The sequence below is a fragment of the Primulina eburnea genome, chromosome 1 (assembly GCF_022965805.1).
Source record: "Primulina eburnea isolate SZY01 chromosome 1, ASM2296580v1, whole genome shotgun sequence".
NCBI lineage: Eukaryota > Viridiplantae > Streptophyta > Magnoliopsida > Lamiales > Gesneriaceae > Primulina > Primulina eburnea.
In genome coordinates this window covers 47,178,781-47,185,571 of record NC_133101.1, presented here as the reverse complement: position 1 = coordinate 47,185,571, position 6,791 = coordinate 47,178,781, and positions in this window count along the sequence as shown.

Below are 6,791 nucleotides of genomic sequence, written 5' to 3'. Positions count from 1 at the left end.
GGCACGAGAAATCGGTGCAGTCCCTGGCATTAAATCTATGCCAAATTCCACCTCTCTAACCGGAGGAAAACCAGGAATCTCATCTGGGAAAACATCAGGAAATTCACAAACCACTGGAATATCCTCTAGACCAACACTACCTGTGGATGAATCAATCGCATAGATGAGGTAGCCTTCCCCGCCCGACTCTAAAGCACGACAGGCTTTCAGAGCAGATACCACTGGCATCGGAGGTCGCGCTCCCTCACCATAGAAAAACCAACTAGAGCTTTCAGTCGTACGAAACTGAACAAGCTTCTGGTAACAATCCACAGTAGCTCGGTAGGTAGTCAATAAGTCTATACCCAAGATACAATCAAAATCTTCCATCTCTAGGATCATAAGATTCGCAGTCAACTCGTTACCCTCAAAATCTAAGGGACAACCCATCACTAGACGCTTCGCTAACACCGAATGACCCATCGGAGTAGAAACAGAAAGAATGACGTCTAGAGAAACATAGGGTAACCTATGACGCTTAACAAATCGTGCAGAAATGAAGGAATGAGAGGCTCCTGTATCAATAAGAACAAAAGCAGGAATACCGCATAAATGAAAAGTACCTGCTATGACTCTCTCCGTCTCATCTGCAGCCTGATCCTGGTTCAGCGCAAAAACCTGACCTTGGGCACGAGGTCGAAGATTCGAACTACCCACTGCCTGACCCTGCCTCCTCTGCTGAACAGTCGTCTGAGATCCAGAACCGGATCCTGCTCCACCTCGCAACTGAGGACAATTCTTCTTAATATGCCCCATCTCTCCGCACTGATAACAAGCTCCTGCGGCTACTCGGCATTGCTCCGATGGATGGTTCTTCCCACAATGCGCACAAGACTCCTTCTTCTTACCAAAGCGGAAAACACCACTAGATCGAGATCCAGATCCAGAAGAAGATGAACCAGATTTCTTGAATGACTGAGATCGAGGCCTCAAAGTACTCGGAGGTCTAGAAGAAGAAAGAATAGCCCTACCACGCTGGAGACTGATCTCTGCCTGGCGACACCGGTTCACTAACCCATCATAAGAAGTAGGATTATCACAGACAGTGACTCGATCAAAGATCTCCTGATTAAGACCCTGGAGGAAATGATCATACTTGGCCTCAGAACTGCCACTGATATGAGGAGCGAAGGGTAACAACTCAAAGAATTTCTGCTGATACTCATCAACAGACATACTCCCCTGCTTAAGGTTCAGGAGCTCAATCGTCTTGGCTTGGCGAAGGGCTGGAGGAAAGTACAGCTGCATGAAAGCTGCACGGAAATCGACCCAAGTCACCCTACCTTGGGACTGGACTATCGGCGCAGAAGTTGATCGCCACCACTTGCGCGCACGGCCCTCGAGAAGAAAGCTAAGGGTCTCTATCTTCTGCTCCTCGGTGCACTGAAATGCACGGAAACAACTCTCCATGCGCTCTAACCAGTCCTCAGCATCATCGGGAGTCTCACCACCAACTAAAGGCTTAGGCCCCATCTGAATAAAACGATGCAAATCGAAACGCCTAGGACCATCCCGACGATGACGATGCTCACGATGACGTCTATGATCGTCCTGGTCACCCCATCGACCTACACTCCCCTGACTACTCCCGTCATCAAAATGGTCAGCCATCGCTACAAGATAGAATAGGGAAAATGGTAAAATGGTCAACGGAAATCCCAAAACAGAATCTATATCCCAAAATCATACGCATGCTCTGATACCATAAATGTAGTGACCCGTTCCAGAATCACCTACTAGTCAAGAACTAAGCATACAACTAACTTAATTAATTATAATCAGAGATAACAGCGGAAATATGGCCAACAACAAAAGTTATACAACCCAAACGAAATCGAAGTCTAGACTAACTCAAAATGAAATATCCAGTACAACCATATCGAATCAAATGGAAAACACTGAAAACTAAACCAACCAGCTACTCAACGTCCTCCTCCTGCTCCTCCTGAGCCATCCAACCTGAGGCCTGCCCCGTGGGAATGGGGTGTCCAAGAATAAATAAAACCGAGGACGTGAGCGATAAGAACGCCCAGTACAAAAATATGAGTATACAAACCTATATGAAATGCACATGCTATGATATGATACCAGGGTAGTCAAGAAACAGGAATCACAAAGGATCTCAAAATGCTCAGTCTAGAGGCGCCAAGTGGATAGTGCCGCGCGGTCCAACCTCTGGGTCACTGCATCCACTACAAGACAGACGTGGACCTAAAATGTCCCGGACCACCGAAGCCCTCCCGACCCGTCGGCCACTGTGTACTCTCGGTGTCCATGCGTCCACAAGACAGGGCATAGCGGCCCCAAGATATAGCTTATCTCGAAAGAGATACAGCTCAACAGTAAAGGCTATCTCGAAGGAGATACGGCTCAACATGATATGCAATATGCATCATAACTCGTGACATAATAGCATGCATCATATGACATATAACAATGCAGCAAATACTCATGCAACACATATATGAATGTATACTCAACCAGGATATCTCGGATAGTACTTTCGTACCTCTATCACAGCAAGCCTAGCCTTACGCAACACCGCTAATCAGGTTTAGCACAAGCCTACGCATCAAAAGCATACTCAATCAATACTACCATGCTCGACTAGCAAAACCAGTACTCCCTAGTACTACCAAAGGTTTAGGGTTTACCTTCGTCCGTCGACAGCCCTTTGATGTCGATTGCCTTGAAACTCAGGCGCCGCTACGCTACTACTCCTGGCAGCTCTTGGCTATCGCTCGACCAACAACTAACCCTAGAAACCTTCCAAACTCTCCAAAATGAGAGAAAACTCAAGAAATTGGCAAGTCAAAATGAGGAAATCCGAGCACTATTTATAGGCCATGTTCGGATCCTCCGAACAACACTTCGGAACGTCCGAACGCTACGTGTCCATTGGCTCTTGACAGCTCATGATCGGATCCTACGATCATACACTTCGGACCGTCCGAACATGCATGGAAAATGACGTGTCGATCAACACTTGACACCTATGATCGGATTCACCGAACTACACTTCGGATCGTCCGAACTCTTCGGTGCTTCCGAACCCTCTTCGGTCTGTCCGATCATGACCATAGCCAAAATTACATCTTAAACCTTCTTAATCACCATTACTCCGTTAATTACCCAATTTGGAATTCGGGCTACTACAGTTCGAGATTCATCGGACCATTTGAGATCCTCGACAAGGTTAGGACGTTACCTTATCGTGTTGATCTTCCGCCGAATCTGGCCGGAGTACACAATGTGTTCCACGTCTCTATGCTAAGGAAGTATGTAACGCCCCGAAAATTTAAAGTTCACGTAAACCTCATGCGCGCAATTATTAAATGCTTTGGTATTTTAATTAATTGTTGGCATTGCATTAATTAATTATGTGACATGTATGCTTATATGCTAAATTAGATTTTTAATTTCATCATGCATAAAATGGTATTTTTAAAGGTTATTCGAGTGACGATCGAGGAACGGGGACCGAGGGCTAAAAATTTAAAAGATTTTTATTAAATAATTATTTTTAATTATTTAAAATGCGGTCGATGTTTTTAAGTAATTTTCGAAGAATAGGGGTTGTGAGGTGATTTTATACGCCGGAATGTAATCTTTATCGGTATTGGATTTTCAAATAAAATTCGAGCTTTCGGGCATCCCGGCTATTAAAATCACATTTTTATTTAAAAGAAAACTTTATTATTATTTTATTGAAAATCTAATTAATTTAATTGGGCTTAATTCATGGCTTAATAGGCCTAGAGTTATTTAGTTGTTAAATTAGTATTTAAAATTGATTTTTCCCCTATTCTACAAATCATAAAAGCGGCCACCATGTTTTAAATTTTGAAAACTCTCCCAACACCACTCACACACACACGGCACCACCTTTCTGAAAAATCGGCAGCAGCACCTTTGGCTTTTGGGAGGAATTTTCGAAGCAACAAGGCAATTCCTAGCCGTCGTTCGCATCCCGTTCTTCGTCGTCAAAGGACATTCGAGCGTATATAACGCAAAGGCACACCTTAATCTCCTTTTCTCATCCATCATATCATATAATTCTTTTAGATATTAGATGCATGAAGATTAAATAGAAAGTTTCTGAATTTTCGGTTCTATGCATTATTGTGTGTAAATCTCATGATTTTGAATTCCTTAAATTGTTTTATGCATGTAAGGGGCTGCCATGATGCCATATTATGTTTAAGCAAAGCTTTTAAGTAAATCAAAGTTCCACACACTCACCTAAACCACGGCAGAAAGCAATAGAACCAGGAAACACGTAAGTTGCTGTCATGGAATTAAAGGAGTTCGGTCTTTTTGGTTGTAAGGGCTGGGCTTGGTTTGGTGGGTTCCAGGGCTAGCCAGGGGCGTGGAGGTGACCAGAGAAGAGTCCTAGCTTGGCTAGGATTCAAGGGGGGAGACGGCGAAGAGTCCTTCTCAGGAAGGACTCCACCCGAGAGCCCTGCACAGTTTTGTGCAGGGTTCGCTCCTTCTTCTGCCGTTGCAGGCTCGTTGCTGGAGGCACGGGCTGTGCAAGGGTGGTCCATTAGGGTCCTTAGGAGGCGCACAACACGGGGGTTCAAGAGCTGGGACGTCGGGTTAGGGTCTAGCCACCAAAACATAGAATTCATGCACAGCCCTAGTCTCGGCCAGTTTAGGTGTCTTTTGGGGTGGGCTCGTTTTCGGGTTTTTGTGTGTTTTCTTGACAAACCTAGTGTCCAGTAGGCTACTTCAACATGTTGGGCACCTTTTGGTTCGATATGGTTTGGAGGTAACTCGACAAAATTAAGAGATGGCTCGGGGTCGAAGTTTAGGTGTCAAAATGAGTTTTAAAAACAAAGAAATTTTGGAAAACGACTCACGGGGGTCGAGTCGTGGTCCATAAGGGCTAAAATAATATAAAAAGACTAAATTTAGAATTTAGGAATTTTATATTAAAGTTTGGTATTTTTCGGGTTTAAAACACCGTTAAAATAATTAAGAAAAGATAATTGAAAAAGTCTAAGTTTTAGGCCAAATAAAATTACGGAAAAATTCATATAAGCTTAAATAATTATTTGGGACATGTTAGAGTCGTGAAATCATGAAAAAAGTCGAAAACGTAAAATGTCGAGTCCAGGGGTAAAACGGTCATTTTACACCGGGAAATTAGCAAAGGTCATGGCAGTGCCGTGAATGCTGTTTTATGTGATAATATGATTATTTTCTTTAGTGATGGATGTTTATGAAATATTTATGTTAAAATGCTATTTTAAATGTTTATGAGATTTTATATGTTAAAACGGTATTTTAAATATTTATGGAATTTTATATGTTTATGATTTAAAATGTCAAAATGTTATTTTTCATGTTTGAGGTTAAAATGTCATTTTAAATGTTTATGAAATGCTCATGATTCAATTATGATTTTTAAATGTCTATTTGATTTTTATTATTTAAGAAGACATTTAAAATACATGTTGCATGCTTGGTTTCAAAAATGGAAAATGTAAATGTATTCATGATTTTTCTAAAGTGATGTGAATGAAAAATGTTGAAGGATGTGAAGTGATTGTGACTAATTCGTTAATGGTGGCGACGTCGTGAGGGTATGGCCCCAGTGGGAGCCCGACGATCGTGTTTCCATCATTGCGAATATGTGGTAACGGATATGTGGTAACGCTTTTGTGGTAACGGAAGAATGGGAATATCGTGAGGGGAGAAGGCCCCAGAGGGAGCCCATTTATGGGAAAAGGCCCCAGAGGGAGCCCCGACGATCGTATTTCTATTCGATCATGTTAGGCCAAGGCTCAGTTGACCGGTGAGAGTGTCGCTGATGTCCCCGCCGCCCAGTACTGTGGTTTTATGTAGATGGATCCATCGTCATGTCATGTCATGTTGAGGAAAGTCACAATTAACGATCTGAATTCAACAAAGGAAAAGGAAAAGGAAAAGGAAAATGTTTATGATCATGTTAAAATGTTATGTCATGTTGAGGAAGAAGGAAAAAGATTAAGGTTTATTTATGCATGTCATGAAAATGTTTATGTTTAAAGTTTTATGCATCATGAAAATGTTTACGAAAATGTTTATGTTTAGGCATCTTCATGAAAACGATATTTTAAGTACAAATATTTTTCACCGTTATATGTTGACTGTATTACGTATTACTCGTTATAAAGATTATGGTGTGTTGAGTCTTTAGACTCACTAGGTGTGATGGATGTAGGTGGTTCTGAGGGAGGACTTGACGGGTGATACTACTGGACTGAAGGTGCACACAACCCGAGGACCAGCGCTTCTACTTTTCCGCATTTACGATTATGACTTATGAATTATGTTAAAGATTTTTAAGATTATTTACTTAAGCTTTTTGAGAGATTTTTGAGAGGTTTAGTATGGGCTTTACTTTTCAAATTATTGCTTTTTAAGTTTGGTAAAACGTTTGACGATTTCTGGTTTGACTTTTCCCTTTCAATTTTCAAATACTAGTTGGATGATTTACTTTAAAATGGTGCAAGATTATTTTATTTGCATGTGCATGCAATGACCGAAAATGTGAGAGATTTTTTTAAAAAAAAATAAAAAATTCTAGTACTTTTAAAGCAATAAGAGATGAGGACGTTTCAAAGTATATGGCGAATCCTTGACATGTCTTGAACTTTGAGCCGTTGCAGCTTACCTCGAACCTGTCTTATGAGAAGAGACTAATGCAGATCTTAGACAGACAGGAGAAGAAGCTTTGGAACAAGCTGGTTAAGCGAGTTAAAGTC